The sequence below is a fragment of the Coregonus clupeaformis genome, chromosome 6 (genome assembly GCF_020615455.1).
Source record: "Coregonus clupeaformis isolate EN_2021a chromosome 6, ASM2061545v1, whole genome shotgun sequence".
Lineage (NCBI taxonomy): Eukaryota > Metazoa > Chordata > Actinopteri > Salmoniformes > Salmonidae > Coregonus > Coregonus clupeaformis.
In genome coordinates this window covers 11,507,968-11,528,770 of record NC_059197.1, presented here as the reverse complement: position 1 = coordinate 11,528,770, position 20,803 = coordinate 11,507,968, and the positions used below count along the sequence as shown (strand labels likewise).

Below are 20,803 nucleotides of genomic sequence, written 5' to 3'. Positions count from 1 at the left end.
TGGTCAAAAGGGATGTAGCTCAGTTGGTAGAGCATGGCATTTGCAACGCCAGGGTTGTGGGTTCGATTCCAGTATGAAAAATAAATAAAAATGTATGCACTCACTAACTGTAAGTCGCTCTGGATAGGAGCGTCTGCTAAATGACTAAAATGTAATGTAAACCGTTGCAGTAGCCTAGTCTAGTAGTATGACATCGTGTAGGTCTATATGATAAGGAAAACAACCCTCCCACACTTTGTAGATATTTATGGCATTTAAATGGAACCATGGGTATATAATAACTGCTCCTTTGTGTACATAAAAGTAGAGATATATCAATAATTCTTAATTGCCTTTGTGTACCATATTGCAATATTTAGTCAGACCTAACACTTTTCTGTTTGTGGATCTGTATCATAGTCATCGACATAACAGACCCTGGACCAGTTATTGAGAGGCAAGGAGGAGGAAATGTCAGAGGGAATGTTTTGTATTTTCTGTCTTTCATTTATTTGCACACAAAAAAAGTCAGGACAACAGTTGGAAAAAGTTGGATGAGTCCACCAAAATAAAATCCACATAGCCTTATCCATGTGCTCCCTCTTGTGGAGACAAATTGCATCATGAAACCACAAACAAGTGTACATGGTAAACTCTACTTACTGTCCTACAACCATCATCACAGGCCTAATGCACTTTATGGGGAGAGTAAAACTGGTTTCATGATACATTGAGTACATTTTTTTTGTTGTTGAAAAAAAGGTTCCAAGTAACGCAATTATAAAAAATGAAACCTTCAATCATCAGTGTTGTCTATATGCAGTTATAAACTGGGTGGTTCGAGCCCTGAATGCTGATTGGCTGACAGCCGTGGTATATCAGACCGTATACCACGGGTATGACAAAACATTTTATTGCTCTAATTTAGTTGGTAACCAGTTGATAATAGCAATAAGGCACCTCAGGGGTTTGTGATATATGGCCAATATACCACGGCTAAGGGCTGTATCCAGGCACTCCGCGTTGTGTCGTGTTTAAGAACAGCCCTTAGCCAATTGGCTATATACCACACCCCCTCGTGCCTTATTGCTTAAGTAAATCATGCCAGATATTTTGTACCGAGTGTCTCTTCAGTCAGGAGCTGTCGTACCAGTCATGGTGGTCCGACATGTATGACATCCCCTCCGGGAAGCCTGTATCCGTGTTGCCCCATTTCTCTGGCTTTGGTGGTGCTCAAGTCCATGTTCCTGTGGCATAGGGTTTGGCAAGAACATGGGCAACAGTGGGCATCGTAGAGGTCTGCCGTGGCACAGGCAGCTACGTAGATGGATCAGCTGACTCAGGATCCAGTTCAGCCCCTGTTTGATGTTGACAGAGAAGGCATTGAAGAGGGAGTAGGTACAGCATACCCCCAGGAGCATGACGAGGCAGTTAGCCACCTGGTAGGCTCCACAGGGGGCTCCTCCGTAGGACTCTTCCTGGCTGCTAACCAGGTCCCCTGAAACCCACCGTACTGAAGGCCACGAAGCAGAAGTACAGGGACTTGATGCAGCTCCAGCCCTCCATGGCTGAGTAGAGAGTATAAGCACCACACGCCAACACAAGGGCAGCAGCAAACAGTATTAGAGTGAGGGCTTCCATCCCTCTTTCCCAACCTCCATGTCTCTTTTCTCTCCTACACCATTGTGTTGGTTGCTGTTGCCCCCTGTGTGATGTTGTGTGTTCTCCTCCGGTGACACCATCGCATAAGGAAGCCCAACATGGTGATGACCCTCTCCAGGAAGCGGTTAAAGAAGAGGGTGGTGGCAGAGCAGCCCAGCAGGCCGTAGATTACCAGGAGGACTTTGTCCTCTGTTGTGGATGGGGCCGTCATCCCAAAACCTGTCCGAGAGGGAAACAGAGAGAGAGAGAGAGAGAGAGAGAGAGAAGGAGAGAGAGAGAGAGAGAGAGAGAGAGAGAGAGAGAGAGAGAGAGAGAGAGAGAGAGAGAGAGAGAGAGAGAGAGAGAGAGAGAGAGAGAGAGAGAGAGAGAGAGAGAGAGAGAGCGAGAGAGAGAGAGAGAGAGAGAGAGAGAGAGAGAGGGAGAGAGAGAGTCTAATCTGCGAGATAAATCACATTTCAGACATGATCTCTGTTATTATGTCAGGTCACACTATTCCAATCAGCCGTGTAGAGGCAGTTGTTGGAGTCAGAGGTCAAAGAATGTCAGGGTTGTGTCATTGTATTTAATCATCAAACATAAAAGTTAATGTGTAAAACTATGTTGATCATGGTACTAATGTCTTTGCCTACAAGCATAATCTGCATAGTCTGTTCACCTCAGCCCCGGTACTCATTCCAAAATCATGGGCATTAATATGTAGTTTGACCCCCCTTTGCTGCTATAACAGCCTCCACTCTTCTGGGAAGGCTTTCCACTTGATGTTGGAACATTGCTGCGGGGACTTGCTTCCATTCAGCCACAAGAGCATTAGTGAGGTCGGGCACTGATGTTTGGCGATTAGGCCTGGCTCGCAGTCGGCGTTCCAATTAATCCCAAAGGTATTGAGGTTGAGGTTAGGGCTCTGTGCAGGCCATTCAAGTTCTTCCACACTGATCTCGACAAACCATTTCTGTCTGGACCTCGCTTTGTGCATGGGGCATTGTCATGCTGAAACAGGAAACACCTTCCCCAAACTGTTGCCACAAAGTTGGAAGCACAGAATCGTCTAGAATGTCATTGTATGCTGTAGCGTTAAGATTTCCCATCACTGGCACAAAGGGGCCTAGCCCAAACCATGAAAACAGCCCCAGACCATTATTCCACCTCCACCAAACTTTACAGTTGGCACTATGCATTGGGGCAGGTAGTGTTCTCCTGGCATCCGCCAAACCCAGATTAGTCCATCGGACTGACAGATGGTGAAGCGTGATTCATCACTCCAGAGAACGCGTTTCCACTGCTCCAGAGTCCAATGGCTGCAAGCTTTACACCACTCCAGCCGACGCTTGGCATTGCGCATGGTGATCTTAGGCTTGTGTGCGGCTGCTCGGCCATGGAAACACAATTCATGAAGTTGGTTTGGAACTCTGTAGTTCTGTGAGGTTGTGTGGCCTACCGCTTCGCGGCTGAGCCGTTGTTGCTCCTAGACATTTCCACTTCACAATAGCAGCACTTACAGTTGACTGGGGAAGCTCTAGCAGGGCAGAAATTTGATTAAATGACTTGTTGGAATGGTGGTATCTCATGACTGTGCGACGTTGAAAGTCACTGAGCTCTTCAGTATGGCCATTCTACTGCCAATGTTTGTCTATGGAGATTGCATGGCGGTGTGCTCAATTTTATACACCTGTCAGCAAAGGGTGTGGCTGAAATAGCCAAATCTATTAATTTGAAGGGGTGACCACATGCTTTTGTAATTATATAAAGTGTTTTACTCAATTATGTCGATCACTGGTGAGCTCACCCGTGATGTGATGAATTGTAAATAGTAATTGCTATTAGATAATTCATATTATGGTTTCTGTCAGCCAAGAGTTAGCTAAATATGACCGCTTGTGTTAGGTCACTCTTTCCTCAGTTAGCACTAGGACTAATGTAGCCTACATTTTCCGGTTTGGATGATTGTGTTATGCTGTAGCTACTTCTGTGAATGTCTGAACATTGCATCCAAAAATAAACATTGAGGACATAACGTTGTAAAGACTGTTGGTGCAAAATGTTTCTGTGAAAAAACAGTGTGGCCAGCTCAAACGCTGACTGTTGCGTCAATCGTCACTGGATGTTCTAAATAAGTGTTCTAATCACACCGGTTTGAGTGTAAGCTGCAGGGACCACTGTAGAATGATCACACCTGTATGTTCAGACATGTCAAATGGTTAAAGACAATACACAATCTTACTACGATACCTGAAACTAAAAAGTTGACTTCAAGAGTGGCGAGGGGATCGATAAACCCATCAACTTCAGGACACACTCATAACTTGAATGATACAATTCATGTTCCACATTTAAATGTAATTTGAATTATACAATTCATGTTCCACATTTAAACTGAATGTTTTGCAACTGTTTGCATTAATGATTATACCCAAGATCAGGTAAATGGAGGCAATAGTGTGCAAGGCAGTATTGATTGTGTCACTGTCTGTCACCTTGATTACTCCAATTTGTCTCTCAACCTGTGCCCCTACGTTATAAACGTTTATTTGTAGGCTAGGTTTTAGCAATAATGGTTATAGGGCAAATTTCAGTATCATGTAGTAGCCTAAACCTATTGATGTTACATTGAGCTGGGTGAATGCAATATGAATGACACTCATCCAATATGCTGTCATAGAAATAAGGCTCATAAAAGTAAAACTCATCCACCATAATCTTAAACGGCACCGACCGCCACTACATTCAGCCACAGAGTCAAAATGAAAGTAAATTCAAGTGTGTCACTCACAACTGCACTATTCTCACAGACATCCCGCTTGTTTCATGGCCTAAGTATTGAGTAATGGCATCTGTATAAATTCAGACTGCCTGCAACTTCCTGGGGATCGCACTACGGGTCGCGACCCACAGTTTGATTGACAGGGTTAGAGACTTTAACATTGGAGCATTGTTTGTTAATGATGTGTTTCCACATAGACTTTAGATCAGCGTGTGAAGCCACTGTACAGAGTCAAAACATAAGTCCTTCCCGCCTGTGTCAGGTGTGCCCTCAGACATGGTATATTTTTCTGTATTCCTAATAAACAGACTTCAGTCAATAATGAACAATATTTACCTGGAACATGCATTAGTAACATTCTTCAAATCACAAACAAGAATCAACCAGCTTCCTCCTAGATTCAGATACTGAGGTCAAGCACAAGTCACACAACAGGGCTAGGTAGACAAAAACAACTACCCACCCCCAAACCCAAAGAGGTGTCTGGCCTCCTCCTAGAGAACCCAAAGCAGACATACCACCTCTCTTAGGAGATGTCTGGCTGTCTAACTGTCTGAATGCCTCTGACTGGAAAAAGGGAAGTGAAGTACAGAATGGGCAGAGACCCTTAGACCATTGGCTGCAGCGGTAGACGCCCTGTTGAAAGATGTCTGGAAAGCAGTAGTCTGTATGACATGGTGCATTCCATTAAGCAGTGGCCGCCCACAGAATTCTTCAATGACTGACATAGTGGGAATGTTCTTTTTTATCACAATTGCATCCATCCATGTCTCTCAGACACAAAGATGCACACCCAGTCTCAGACAGTGGGAAAATACTTTCCACAGTTAGTTATAGCACACACAAACACACATTTCAAGACATTGTATCAGCACTAGACAGGGAGGCTGGATACATTCTGCTGAAGATTAAGTGATCTAATTGTTAGCCCTTTGGCACTCTGAACTGTGCTTGGAGACAGTGATAACCCCACATCTTTGGGATAAACTACCTGGCTTGGTTCAACTACCTACAGTTTCCACCCTACAGAGCAACTCACTTGTGTCCATTGCAGCAGATTTCATTCTGAGGGTCGTATGTCTCCTCTCCCCAGCAGTGTTTGCCTGGATCGTTGAGATGAACGGGTGACCCATACACCATTTCACGGGATGGCAGATACAAGTGGCCACCTGGGGAGCACAGGTGTTCCCTTCCTCCACCCCACAGTGCAAGGTCTGGTTACAGCAGAGAACCCCTCGGTCCACTACACCATACGGAGTTGTACCTTAGCACTGGGAGAGAGACACACCAGTCAGCAGGTTATCAACACACACCCAACATGAATAACAGACACACATACAGACATGAATACTGACAGCTTCATGCACACACACTGTACCATGCACATACCCAAAATTCACACACAATCACAAAAGTCTACATGCTTGAAAAGAGAGTCAAACTTTCTTACCAGGGAACCTGTGCACACATCCTCTACCGACAGAGTGCCAAGCGATAGAAAAAAGACCCAAAGAGAGCTCTCGTTATCCGTCGTCTGACACACTCTCACACAAAATAAAAGCCGCTTTACTCTAATTGGTTGCGGGGTGGGGCTTACAAAACTAACTGTGCAGCCAAAACTGACATAGTACAGCATATAGCCCAAGTAAAGCAAACTATAAAGAGTCATTGTTACTGGCAAATCATGGGGCATATTTTCTCCCTGATAGACAGGCAGCACTCTAGAACATTGGCAATGAGTATAGGACACCCACTTCCCACTGGGGCCCTGTCTAAACATTCTGAGTGGACTGAAATGGGTCTGTGGAAAAGTATAGTGTCAGCCTTGTCTTACATCACCACTTCTAGTTGTTTTGACCATATTAAACATGTACAAATAATACATAATGGCGCCGGAGGAAATGGCTGCCGTTTTACGGGCTCCTAACCAATTGCGCTATTGTGTGTGTTTTTTCGCGTTATTTGTAACTTATTTTGTACATAATGTTTTTTTGTTGGTATTTTACCCCCTTTTTCTCTCCAATTTCGTGGTATCCAAGTGGTAGTTACAGTCTCGTCCCATCGCTGCAACTCCCGTACGGACATGGGAGAGGCGAAGGTCGAGAGTAGTGCGTCCTCCGAAACACAACCCAACCGAGCCGCACTGCTTCTTGACACAGTGCCCGCTTAACCCGGAAGCCAGCCGCACCAAGGTGTCGGAGGAAACACTGTACACCTGGCGACCGAGTCAGGAGTCGCTAGTGCGCGATGGGACAAGAACATCCCTGCCGGCCAAACCCTCCCCTACCCTGGATGACGCTGGGCCAATTGTGCGCCGCCCCATGGGTCTGCCGGTCGCGGTCGGCTGCGACAGAGCCTGGACTCGAACCAGGATCTCTAGTGGCACAGCTTAGACCACCGCGCCACTCGGGAGGCCAATTTACTTCAGACACCCGACAAGGCCCAAATCCCCTTCATTCGCAGGAGAAAGAGACGGAGATATCGGGGACATAGGTCAGGGTGCCTTGTAAGGATCCGACGGCGAGTGGGTAATCTGCCTCTACCATCAGTCCTATTAGCCAACGTATGATCATTGGATAACAAAATAGACGAGCTACAATCATGAATATCCTACCAACGGGACATAAAAAACTGAAATATCTTTGTTTCACTGAGTCGCGGTTGAACAACGACATGGATAACATACAGCTGGCGGGGTTTACACTGCATCGGCAAGATAGAACAGCGGCCTCCGGTAAGACAATGGGTGGCAGTCTGTGTATATTTGTAAACAACAGCTGGTGCACAAAATATAATATTAAGGAATTCTCTAGGTTTTGCTCGCCTGAGGTAGAGTATCTCATGATAAGCTGTAGACCACACTATTTACCTAGAGAGTTTTCATCTATATTTTTCATAGCTGTCTATTTACCACCACAAACCGATGCTGGCAGTAAGACCGCAGTAAGACCGCAACCAAGGCCATAAGGAAACAGGAAAACACTCATCCAGAGGCGGCGCTCCTAGTGGCCGGGGACTTTAATACAGGGAAACTTAAATCTGTTTTACCTAATTTCTACCAGCATGTTAAATGTGCAACCAGAGGGGAAAAAACTCTAGATCATCTTCACTCCACACACAGAGACGCGTACAAAGCTCTCCCTCAACCTCCGTTTGGCAAATCTGACCATAATTCGATCTTCCTGATTCCTGCTTACAAGCAAAAACTAAAGCAGGAAGCACCAGTGACTCGGTCAATAAAAAAGTGGTCAGATGATACAGATGATAAGCTACAGGACTGTTTTGCTAGCACAGACTAGAATATGTTCCGGGATTCTTCCGATGGCATTGAAGAGTACACCACATCAGTCACTGGCTTCATCAATAAGTGCATCGATGACGTCGTCCCCACAGTGACCGTACGTACATACCCCAACCAGAAGTCATGGATTACAGGCAACATCCGCACTGAGCTAAAGGGTAGAGCTGCCGCTTTCAAGGAGCGGGACTCTAAACCAGACACTTATAAGAAATCCCGCAGCAACACTGAAGCATACATGAGAGCATCAGCTTTTCCGGACGACTGTGTGATCACGCTCTCTGTAGCCAATGTGAGTAAGACCTTTAAACAGGTCAACATTCACAAGGCCGCAGGGCCAGACGGATTACCAGGACGTGTACTCAGAGCATGCGCTGACCAACTGGCAAGTGTCTTCTCTGACATTTTCAACCTCTCCCTGACTGAGTCTGTAATACCAACATGTTTCAAGCAGACCACTATAATCCCTGCGTCCAAGAACACTAAGGTAACCTGCCTAAATGACTACAGGCCCGCAGCACTCACGTCTGTAGCGATGAAGTGCTTTGAAAGGCTGTCATGGCTCACATCAACACCATCATCCCAGAAACCCTAGACCCACTCCAATTTGCATACCGCCCCAACAGATCCACAGACGATGCAATCTCTATTGCACTCCACACTGCCCTTTCCCACCTGGAATAAAGAAACACCTACGTGAGACTGTTTATCTCACCTTCACAACAGGAAGCCTGGGTGAGGTTGAAGGCCCTGTTTCCACAGCAGGACAGCCCCGCCCCTTTATGCCATACTCCTTCACAGCAGGTGAACTCTAGAACGTCAAATTTCAGCCCGCCTCAGAGGTGACCTCCGGGAGACCTGCAAGGCAGAGGCTCATCTTCATGTCTACAAGGCATTATGTGCAGCACATACACTCTTAGAAAAGAAAGTGCTATCTAGAACCTTAATTGGTTCTTTGGCTGTGCCCATAGGAGAACCATTTGAAGGACCATTTTGGTTCCAGGTAGAAACCTTTTGGTTCCAGGTAAAAAACACCTTTGGGTTCCATGTAGAACCCTTTCCACAGAGGGTTCTAAATGGAACCCAAAGGGGTTATACCAGGAACCAAAAATAATTATACCTTGAACCAAAAAGGGTTCTTCAAATGGTTATCCTATGAGGGCAGCCAAAGAACACTTTTGGAATCCTTTTTTTCTAAGAGTTACTAGACATAGACATAGACATAGAGTGGAGACGCAATGCTCACAGATACAGAGTCAGATCATGATGATCGCTCACATGCGGGCGGGCGTGCACTTGGAAAGAGTTGCCTACTGTGGAGTTAGCTTCTGCTGCAGCCTTCGCTGTACAATATAAGGCGTTGCGGTGGTGCTTCGGTTTAGGGGCAACTTCATCCTATTACCTTTCCACATCTTAATTAAAGAAAGGTAGTAGGATAAACTTGCCCCTAAACCGAAGCACCGCCGCAACGCGTCAGCAACATACTGAATATATCTCCATAGATTAGAGAAGTATTATTAGTGATCGACACCAATATGGAAAGTCGTAATCAATTGGCTGCATTTTTTCTATATGAAAATTAGGTGTCCAAACTGTGTACTGATTGAACAGTTTAGCTGTGAATGTTCTGGAAGCTTAATTCTAATCAATCATCTGAAAACAATAAGAAGCCCATCGAAACACGATGGGCCATCAGTGGGACAATATTCGGATGGTGCGGTAAACGGCTGCTGGATGTCTTCTTATGTTTCTGTGCGTCGGATTGGACACCTAGACTATTGCGCATAAACCAACAGTATTTTTTCCTTTCCATTATTCAGGAAATTTAGAATCAAATCAAATCAAATTGTATGGTGTAGCAAAATGCTTGTGCTTCTAGCTCCGACAGTGCAGTAATATCTAACAAGTAATATCTAACAAATTCACAACATATACCCAATTCACACAAATCTAAGTAAGGAATGGAATTTAAGAATATATACATATATGGACAAGCAATGACAGAGCGGCATGGACTAAGACACAGTAGAATATTATGTAGAATACAGTATATACATATGAGATGAGTAATGCAAGATATGTGAACATTATTAAAGTGACTAGTGTTCCATTTCTTAAAGTGGCCAGTGATATCAATAGGCAGCAGCAGCCTCTAATGTGCTAGTGAGGCTATTTAACAGTCTGATGGCCATTGGAACACAGGACTGATGGTTGCTGATAATGGGCCTCTGTATGCTTATGTAGACATTTTATTTTAAAAAATCAGCTGTTTCCAGCTACCTTAGCCATTTACAACATCAACAATGTCTACACTGTATTTCTGATCAATTTGATGTTATTTTAATGGATAAAAAATTGCTTTTCTTTCGAAAACAAGGACATTTCTAAGTGACCCCAAACTTTGAATGGTAGTGTAAGTTCTGCAAGCCTCGCCCAGTGTCATATGCACCTAGAGAAGCTGTTGAAAAACAGCTAGTCAAGTTGGAGTCAGAAGTGGTCCTTACTCCAGTTAACTACAGTGAATGGGCTGCTCCAATTGTGTGTATACCGAAAACAGACAATACTGTACGAATATGTGGAATTAAAAGGTAACTATCAATCCGTGGATGGAAGTAGATCAGTATCCGTTACCAAAAACGCAGGACAAAGCTGACAGGGGGTGAGAAGTTCACAAAGCTGGAAAGTGCAGTTAGTAGAGAGCTCTAAGCACAATTTCACCATTAATACGCATAAGAGGTTGTTTAAGGTCAACAGGCTTCCTTATGGTGTTGCCTGTGCTCCAGCAATTTTTCTGAAAATGATGGCTCAGATCCTAGAAGGTATACAGTAGATGGGGTTTACTGCTATCTTGATGATATACAGTACCAGTCAAAAGTTTGGACACACCTATTTGAAACCTAGTGGTTTCATTGCAGCAATACAACCATGAATGCCTGATTCACACAGTCCCCTCTGAACAGTTGATGTTGAGATGTGTCTGTTACTAGAATTCTGTGAAGCATTTATTTGGGCTGCAATTTCTGAGGCTGGTAACTCTAATGAACTTATCATCTGCAGCAGAGGTAACTCTGGGTCTTCCATTCCTGTGGCGGTCCTCATGAGAGCCGGTTTCATCATAGCGCTTGATGGTTTTTGTGATTGCACTTGAAGAAACTTTCAAAGTTCTTGAAAGTTTCCGTATTGACTGACCTTCATGTCTTAAAGTAATGATGGACTGTCGTTTCTCTTTGCCTATTTGAGCTGTTCTTGACATGATATGGACTTGGTCTTTTACCAAATAGGGCTATCTTCTGCATTCCCCCCACCTTGTCACAACACAACAGATTGGCTGAAACACATTAAGAAGGCACACCTGTTAATTGAAATGCATTCCAGGTGACTATCTCATGAAGCTGGTTGAGAGAATGCCAAGAGTGTGCAAAGCTGTCATCAAGGCAAAGGGTGGCTATTTGAAGAATCTCAAATCTCAAATATATTTCGATTTGTTTAACACTTTTTGGTTACTACATCATTCCATATGTGTTATTTCATTATTGATGTCTTCACTATTATTCTACAATGTAAAAAATAGTAAAAATAAAGAAAAACCCTTGAATGAGTAGGTGAGAGAGTCATTGGGGTATAGTTAAGATGAACTCCTTAGCTAGAAGTCTTCTCTGGTGGCCTACTCTTAATGAAAAGATTGAAATTGGAGTAAGTCTCTGTGACATATGCAAGCAACAGCGTAGCATGCCTGCAAAAGTGCCAGTACATACATGGAAATGGGCATCAGGTCCATGGGAGAGAATTCACTTAGACTTTGCAGAAGACCACAAGCAAATGTTTTTGGTTGTCATGGATGCTTATGCTAGATAGCCAGAAATTGTACACATGCAGAGTACTACTTCAGCTAAAACTGTTGAAGTACTCAGAAATCTGTTTGCTTCTATGGTCTGCCCTAGGAAGTAGTCACAGATAATGGCCCACACTTCACTTCCTGTGAAATGAAAATGTTCTTAAAATTGAACGGTATCAAGCATACCAATTCACCTGCATATCACCCAGCTTCAAATGGGTTAGCTGAAAGGCTAGTGCAAAATCTTAAGAAGTCGCTAGCTAAGAACAGAGCAGTAGGTGGTATGACATTTACATTTACATTTACATTTTAGTCATTTAGCAGACGCTCTTATCCAGAGCGACTTACAGTTAGTGAATACATATTTTTTTTTTTTTATACTGTCCCCCCGTGGGAATCGAACCCACAACCCTGGCGTTGCAAACGCCATGCTCTATCAACTGAGCTACATCCCTGCCGGCCATTCCCTCCCCTACCCTGGACGACGCTGGGCCAATTGTGCGCCGCCCAACTTCCTATATGGCTACCGCAACACACCACATACTAGTACACGCAAAACGCCAGCAGAGCTGTTCTTAAAGAGACAGGTTCGTACACGACTGTCCCTGGTCAAACCAAGTGTACAGACTGAGGGGTCACAAGTCAACAGTGACAAACCACAGAAAGTCAGATCCTTCTCTTTTGATCAAGAGGTCTTGGTAAAGAATTACAGGGGAGGAGAAAAATTATTATTTTATTTATTTTTTTAGTCATTTAGCAGACGCTCTTATCCAGAGCGACTTACATGAGCAATTATGGTTAAGTGCCTTGCTCAAGGGCACATCGACAGATCTTTCACCTAGTCGGCTCGGCGATTAGAACCAGCGACCTTTCGGTTACTGGCACAACGCTCTTAACCACTAAGCTACCTGCCGCCCCGGTAGCTTAATGGTTGAATGGTGTGATAACTAAGGTTCTGGGTCATGTCACATACATGGTTAATGTTGAGGGTAATTGTGTGAATGGACGTGAATCAGATGTTGAACATCAAGCCAAGGAGACAAGGTGATGCACTTGCACAGGGAGAGGATTCTCTTTATGTAGGAGGATCTTGGGACTATGATGTTGATGACATTGATATGGACATTGAGATGAACAATGCGATCACTGTGCCTCAGAGCACAGCTGCTGAAGCAGTTGAGATGACTCCATCACAGCCTCAGAATGTTGTTCTGAGACCCCGTCCTGTCTGTAACAAGCGCCCACCACAGAGGCTGGACTTGTAAAAGGACAATAAAATGTAAACAAAGAAATGTGTAACAACTTGTTTTGAAAAAGGAAAGGTTAAAACACTGTAAATTGTATTTTTGTTGTTTAGGAAGAAAAAAAAACATTGTTAAAGGTAAAATAAGAGAGTAAGGTTCTCAAAAATAGTTGAAGTTACAGGGGAGGAGCTGCAGTGTTTGAGAGATAAGCAGCATGTTATTATGCACACTTGGTTAAAATGGTATGCACGTGTTCAGTGCGTGAAATTAGAAATATGTATCTGATTGGATGTGCATAGCTTAATTTGCAGGCCCTCATTGGTTGTTGGCCAGGGTATTCAAGTGTGCTACCTTTGAGCGGGTGCAGATGGACTCAGTTTGGAACCGGCTATGTTGTATCCGCTACGTCGTGACGTGCCTTTCATTATTGTTATGACTATTATTTATTAAATAATTACCTACTATGTTTTGTTTAGGGGGTAGATCAGCTTTAATATTGCAGATAGATTGTAACTTCCACCAATGTAATTGTCTGCATCACTTCCATCATTGTTTTTTTTCTCGAAAACATATACAGTGGGGAAAAAAAGTATTTAGTCAGCCACCAATTGTGCAAGTTCTCCCACTTAAAAAGATGAGAGAGGCCTGTAATTTTCATCATAGGTACACGTCCACTATGACAGACAAAATGAGGAAAAAAATTCCAGAAAATCACATTGTAGGATTTTTAATGAATTTATTTGCAAATTATGGTGGAAAATAAGTATTTGGTCAATAACAAAAGTTTCTCAATACTTTGTTATATACCCTTTGTTGGCAATGACACAGGTCAAACGTTTTCTGTAAGTCTTCACAAGGTTTTCACACACTGTTGCTGGTATTTTGGCCCATTCCTCCATGCAGATCTCCTCTAGAGCAGTGATGTTTTGGGGCTGTCGCTGGGCAACACAGACTTTCAACTCCCTCCAAAGATTTTCTATGGGGTTGAGATCTGGAGACTGGCTAGGCCACTCCAGGACCTTGAAATGCTTCTTACGAAGCCACTCCTTCGTTGCCCGGGCGGTGTATTTGGGATCATTGTCATGCTGAAAGACCCAGCCACGTTTCATCTTCAATGCCCTTGCTGATGGAAGGAGGTTTTCACTCAAAATCTCACGATACATGGCCCCATTCATTCTTTCCTTTACACGGATCAGTTGTCCTGGTCCCTTTGCAGAAAAACAGCCCCAAAGCATGATGTTTCCACCCCCATGCTTCACAGTAGGTATGGTGTTCTTTGGATGCAACTCAGCATTCTTTGTCCTCCAAACACGACGAGTTGAGTTTTTACCAAAAAGTCATCTGACCATATCACATTCTCCCAATCCTCTTCTGGATCATCCAAATGCACTCTAGCAAACTTCAGACGGGCCTGGACATGTACTGGCTTAAGCAGGGGGACACGTCTGGACGTCTGGCACTGCATGATTTGAGTCCCTGGCGGCGTAGTGTGTTACTGATGGTAGGCTTTGTTACTTTGGTCCCAGCTCTCTGCAGGTCATTCACTAGGTCCCCCCGTGTGTTTCTGGGATTTTTGCTCACCGTTCTTGTGATCATTTTGACCCCACGGGGTGAGATCTTGTATGGAGCCCCAGATCGAGGGAGATTATCAGTGGTCTTGTATGTCTTCCATTTCCTAATAATTGCTCCCACAGTTGATTTCTTCAAACCAAGCTGCTTACCTATTGCAGATTCAGTCTTCCCAGCCTGGTGCAGGTCTACAATTTTGTTTCTGGTGTCCTTTGACAGCTCTTTGGTCTTGGCCATAGTGGAGTTTGGAGTGTGACTGTTTGAGGTTGTGGACAGGTGTCTTTTATACTGATAACAAGTTCAAACAGGTGCCATTAATACAGGTAACGAGTGGAGGACAGAGGAGCCTCTTAAAGAAGAAGTTACAGGTCTGTGAGAGCCAGAAATCTTGCTTGTTTGTAGGTGACCAAATACTTATTTTCCACCATAATTTGCAAATAAATTCATTAAAAATCCTACAATGTGATTTTCTGGATTTTTTTCCTAAATTTGTCTGTCATTGTTGATGTGTACATATGATGAAAATTACAGGCCTCTCTCATCTTTTTAAGTGGGAGAACTTGCACAATTGGTGGCTGACTAAATACTTTTTTTCCCCACTGTATATACAGTGAGGGAAAAAAGTATTTGATCCCCTGCTGATTTTGTACTTTTGCCCACTGACAAAGACATGATCAGTCTATAATTTTAATGATACGTTTATTTGAACAGTGAGAGACAGAATAACAACAAAAAAATCCAGAAAAACGCATGTAAATTTTTTTATAAATTGATTTTCATTTTAATGAGGGAAATAAGTATTTGACCCCTCTGCAAAACATGACTTAGTACTTGGTGGCAAAACCCTTGTTGGCAATCACAGAGGTCAGACGTTTCTTGTAGTTGGCCACCAGGTTTGCACACATCTCAGGAGGGATTTTGTCCCACTCCTCTTTGCAGATCTTCTCCAAGTCATTAAGGTTTCCAGGCTGACGTTTGGCAACTCGAACCTTCAGCTCCCTCCACAGATTTTCTATGGAATTAAGGTCTGGAGACTGGCTAGGCCACTCCAGGACCTTAATGTGCTTCTTCTTGAGCCACTCCTTTGTTGACTTGGCCGTGTGTTTTGGGTCATTGTCATGCTGGAATACCCATCCACGACCCATTTTCAATGCCCTGGCTGAGGGAAGGAGGTTCTCACCCAAGATTTGACGGTACATGGCCCCGTCCGTCGTCCCTTTGATGCGGTGAAGTTGTCCTGTCCCCTTAGCAGAAAAACACCCCCAAAGCATAATGTTTCCACCTCCATGTTTGACGGTGGGGATGGTGTTCTTCAGCATTTCTCCTCCTCCAAACACGGCGAATTGAGTTGATGCCAAAGAGATCGATTTTGGTCTCATCTGACCACAACACTTTCACCCAGTTCTCCTCTGAATCATTCAGATGTTCATTGGCAAACTTCAAACGGGCCTGTATATGTGCTTTCTTGAGCAGGGGGACCTTGCGGGCGCTGCAGGATTTCAGTCCTTCACGGCGTAGTGTGTTACCAATTGTTTTCTTGGTGACTATGGTCCCAGCTGCCTTGAGATCATTGACAAGATCCTCCCGTGTAGTTCTGGGCTGATTCCTCACCGTTCTCATGATCATTGCAACTCCACGAGGTGAGATGTTGCATGGAGCCCCAGGCCGACGGAGATTGACAGTCTTTTGTGTTTCTTCCATTTGCGAATAATCGCACCAACTGTTGTCACCTTCTCACCAAGCTGCTTGGTGATGGTCTTGTAGCCCATTCCAGCCTTGTGTAGGTCTACAATCTTGTCCCTGACATCCTTGGAGAGCTCTTTGGTCTTGGCCATTGTGGAGAGTTTGGAATCTGATTGATGGATTGCTTCTGTGGACAGGTGTCTTTTTTACAGGTAACAAACTGAGATTAGGTGTCAAGGTGGAGTGTAGTGGAACGTGGAATCACACGCAGGACACAGAGATTCAAAGCCAAATGTCTTTAGTGAAGTCCGTAGTACATGCCAAACACGGCAACAGGCCAAACAAACGCACACTAGACTGTCCAAAGTAAGTATGCACAACGTGCAGGACTCTCTTACAAAACACGAAAATAAGAGAGCACAATACAGAGGACCAAACAACAACACGTGACAGTAGAACAATTACACACAACACCTGACCAAACACAAGAGAACTAAATAGGGTGCCTAATGAACACTAAACACTAAACAGGTGTGACAAACAGACAAAACCAATCAAACATGAAACATCGAACGGTGGCAGCTAGTACTCCGGAGACGACGACCGCCGAAGCCTGCCCGAACAAGGAGAAGGAGCCGCCTCGGCCGAAACCGTGACAGTACCCCCCCCTTGACGCGCGGCGCCAGCCGTGCGCCGCCCCCGGCCTCGGGGACGACCAGGAGGACGCGGAGCAGGGCGCGCAGGATGACCACGATGGAATTCAGTCAGAAGAGACGGGTCCAGGATGTCCCTCCTCGGCACCCAGCACCGCTCCTCCGGGCCGTACCCCTCCCACTCCACGAGATATTGGAGACCCCCATCCGGCGTCTCGAATCTAGGATGGCCCGAACAGTGTGCGCCGGAGCCCCTCGATGTCCAACGGGGCGGAGGAGTCTCTTCTATCTCAAAGTCCTGGAGTGGACCAGCTACCACCGGCCTGAGGAGAGACACATGGAACGAGGGGTTAATATTTTTGTAATCAATGGGCAGTTGTAACCTGTAACACACCTCGTTCAATCTCCTCAGGACTTTAAAAGGCCCCACAAACCGCCGACCCAGCTTCCGGCAGGGCAGGCGGAGGGGCAGGTTTCTGGTTGAGAGCCAGACTCGATCTCCAGGTGCGTACACTGGCCCCTCACTGCGGTGGAGGTCGGCGCTCGTCTTCTGTCGACGGATGGCTCGCTGCAGATGGACGTGTGCAGTGTTCCACGTCTCCTCCGAGCGCCGCACCCACTCATTCACCGCAGGGGCCTCGATCTGGCTCTCATGCCAAGGTGCCAGAACCGGCTGGTACCCTAACACACACTGGAAAGGGGTTAGTTTAGTGGAGGAGTGGCGGAGAGAGTTCTGTGCCATCTCAGCCCAGGGCACATATCTCGCCCACTCCTCCGGCCGGCCCTGACAATATGACCTCAGAAACCTACCCACATCCTGGTTGACACGTTCGACCTGCCCATTACAATCCGGGTGGTAACCCGAGGTAAGGCTCACCGAAACCCCCAACCGTTCCATAAACGCTCTCCAGACTCTGGAGGTAAACTGGGGGCCTCGATCAGACACTATATCCTCGGGTACCCCGTAATGCCGGAAGACGTGAGTAAATAGAGCCTCAGCGGTCTGTAGGGCAGTAGGAAGACCCGGCATGGGAAGGAGACGACAGGCCTTCGAGAACCGATCCACAACGACCAGGATGGTGGTATTCCCCTGTGAGGAGGGAAGGTCAGTAACAAAATCCACCGAGAGGTGGGACCAGGGTCGTTGTGGAACGGGCAGGGGTTTAACTTACCCCTGGGCAAGTGTCTGGGCGCCTTACACTGGGCACACACTGAGCAGGAGGAGACATAAATCCTCACATCCCTGGCTAATGTTGGCCACCAGTACTTTGTACTAAGGCAGTGCACCGTCCGGCCAATACCTGGATGTCCAGAGGAGGGTGACGTGTGAGCCCAATAAATAAGCCGATCCCGGACCTCGAGCGGGACGTACGTCCAACCCACCGGACACTGTGGAGGGCTAGGGTCGGTGCGTAACGCCCGCTCGATCTCCGCATCGACCTCCCATACCACCGGTGCAACCAGACAAGACTTAGGCAGTATGGGAGTGGGCTCCACGCACCTCTCCTCCGTGTCATACCGCTGAGACAGGGCATCTGCCTTCCCGTTCTGGGACCCAGGGATGTAAGTGATCTTAAACACGAACCTGGCTAGAAACATAGTCCACCGAGCCTGGCGAGGATTCAGTCTCCTAGCCGCCCGAATGTGTTCCAGGTTACGGTGGTCAGTCAGAATGAGAAAAGGGTGTTGAGCCCCCTCAAGCCAGTGCCTCCACACCTTTAGGGCCTGTACCACGGCTAACAGCTCCCTGTCCCCTACGTCATAATTCCGCTCCGCCGGACTGAGCTTTTTCGAATAAAAGGCACAGGGGCGGAGTTTAGGTGGTGTGCCGGACCGTTGTGAAAGAACGGCCCCGATACCGGCTTCAGACGCGTCCACCTCCACTTGGAATGGTAAAGTGGGATCCGGATGCGCCAGCACTGGAGCCGAGGTAAACAGGTTCTTCAGTTTCCCAAAAGCCCTGTCCGCCTCAGCTGACCACCGCAAGCGCACCGGACCCCCCTTCAGAAGGGACGTTATGGGAGCTGCCACCTGTCCAAAACCCCGGATAAACCTCCGGTAGTAATTCGCAAAACCCAAGAACTGCTGCACCTCTTTAACCGTGGTTGGGGTTTGCCAATTACGCACGGCTGACACACGGTCAACCTCCATCCTCACCCCTGACGCAGACAACTGATAACCCAAAAAGGAGACCGACTCCTGGAAGAACAGACATTTCTCGGCTTTGACATACAGGTCATGCTCCAACAATCTCCTCAATACACTGCGCACCAGGGCTACATGCTCGACCCGGGTAGAACTGTACACCAGAATATCGTCTATGTACACCACCACTCCCTGCGCCTGCATGTCCCGGAAAATCTCATCTACAAAGGATTGGAAGACTGATGGAGCATTCATTAACCCGTATGGCATGACGAGATACTCGTAATGACCGGAGGTAGTACTAAATGCTGTCTTCCATTCATCGCCTCTCTAATGCGTACCAAGTTATATGCGCTCCTGAGGTCCAATTTTGTGAAGAACCGTGCCCCGTGTAATGACTCCGTCATAGTCGCAATCAGCGGGAGTGGATAACTATATTTCACAGTCACCTGATTGAGACCGTGGTAATCAATACACGGGCGCAAACCTCCATCCTTTTTCTTCACAAAAAAGAAGCTCGATGACGCGGGTGAAGTAGAGGGCCATATGTATCCCTGTCTCAGAGACTCGGTAATGTATGTCTCCATTGCCCTCTTCTCCTCCTGTGACAACGGATACACATGGCTCCGCGGGAGCGCAGCTCCTGCCTGGAGGTCTATCGCACAATCCCCCTGTCTATGCGGCGGCAACCGTGCCGCTCTTGTCTTGCTAAACACGAGTGCCAAATCCTCATACTCAGGTGGAATGTGCAGTGCGGGCATCTGGTTCGGACTCTCCACCGAGGTCGCCCCCTACGGAAACACCCAGACATAGCCCCTCACACTGAGCAGACCACCCCTTTAAGAGCCTTCTCTCGCCACGAAATAGTTGGATCATGGGTAATCAACCAGGGAAGCCCCAGTACCACCGGATACGCAGGAGAGTCGATCAGATAGAGCTGAATCGTCTCCTCATGACCCCCCTGCGTCTCCATCCTAAGTGGCGCTGTGACCTCCCTAATCAAACCAGATCCTAACAGACGACTATCTAGGGCATGTACAGGGAAAGGATTATTAACAGGAAGGAGGGGAATCCCTAACTCTACACAGAATTTGCAATCTACAAAATTCCCAGCTGCGCCTGAATCTACTAATGCCTTATGCTGGGAACGAGGTGCAACCTGTGGAAAACAAACAGGTATAGTTATGTGTACGACAGAAAGCTCTGGGTAAGTCTACTCACCTGGGAGGACTCCCCAATGTAAGGTCTGCCGTCTCCCCCACTAGGGGACCCTCCCCAGCACCTAGCCGCGGTGTGCCCTCCACGGCCACAGTTGGTGCAGGGGAGGGCCCCCCTCGGGCTACTTCTTCTCCTTCCTCTAGCGCCAGCACCTCCGAGCTCCATCGGGCTCGGCTCGGAGGCGCTGGAGGGTGGAATGGGCGACCCCCACTTGGGACGTCCGCGGGTAGCGAGCAGGGTGTCCAGCCGAATGGCCATGTCAACCAACTGGTCAAATGAGAGTGTAGTATCCCTGCACGCCAACTCTCTGCGGACGTCCTCCCGGAGGCTACAACGGAAGTGGTCTATGAGGGCCCGCTCATTCCACCCGGCATCTGCCGCTAGAGTCCGGAACTCCAGCGCAAATTCCTGAGCGCTCCTCATCCCCTGCCGGAGGTAGAATAGACGCTCCCCCGCCGCCTTCCCCTCTGGTGGATGGTCGAACACAGCACGGAAGCGGCGGGAGAACTCCGCGTAGGTGATAGTGGCGGCGTCTATTCTCCTCCATTTGGCGTTGGCCCACTCCAACGCCTTGCCGGTGAGACAGGAGATGAGGGCGGAAACGCTCTCGTGTCCCGAGGGCGCCGGGTGTACGGTGGCCAGGTAGAGTTCCACTTGTAACAGGAACCCCTGACACCCGGCAGCGGTGCCGTCGTACGCCCTCGGGAGCGAGAGCCGAATTCCACTGGGTTCCGGTAGTTGGACGGGCGGGCTGACCGA

The 20,803-nt window shown here is 46.8% G+C and overlaps 1 long non-coding RNA gene across 1 annotated transcript; it reads right to left on the bottom strand.

Moving 5' to 3' along the window:
• Positions 1–1,331: 1,331 nt before the first annotated feature.
• On the bottom strand, positions 1,332–5,922 carry LOC121568242. Its single transcript, XR_006001219.2, has 3 exons — positions 5,850–5,922; positions 5,439–5,670; positions 1,332–1,860 (listed from the first exon to the last, which is right to left on the bottom strand). It is a non-coding gene; the product is annotated as an uncharacterized LOC121568242 (long non-coding RNA).
• Positions 5,923–20,803: the final 14,881 nt, after the last annotated feature.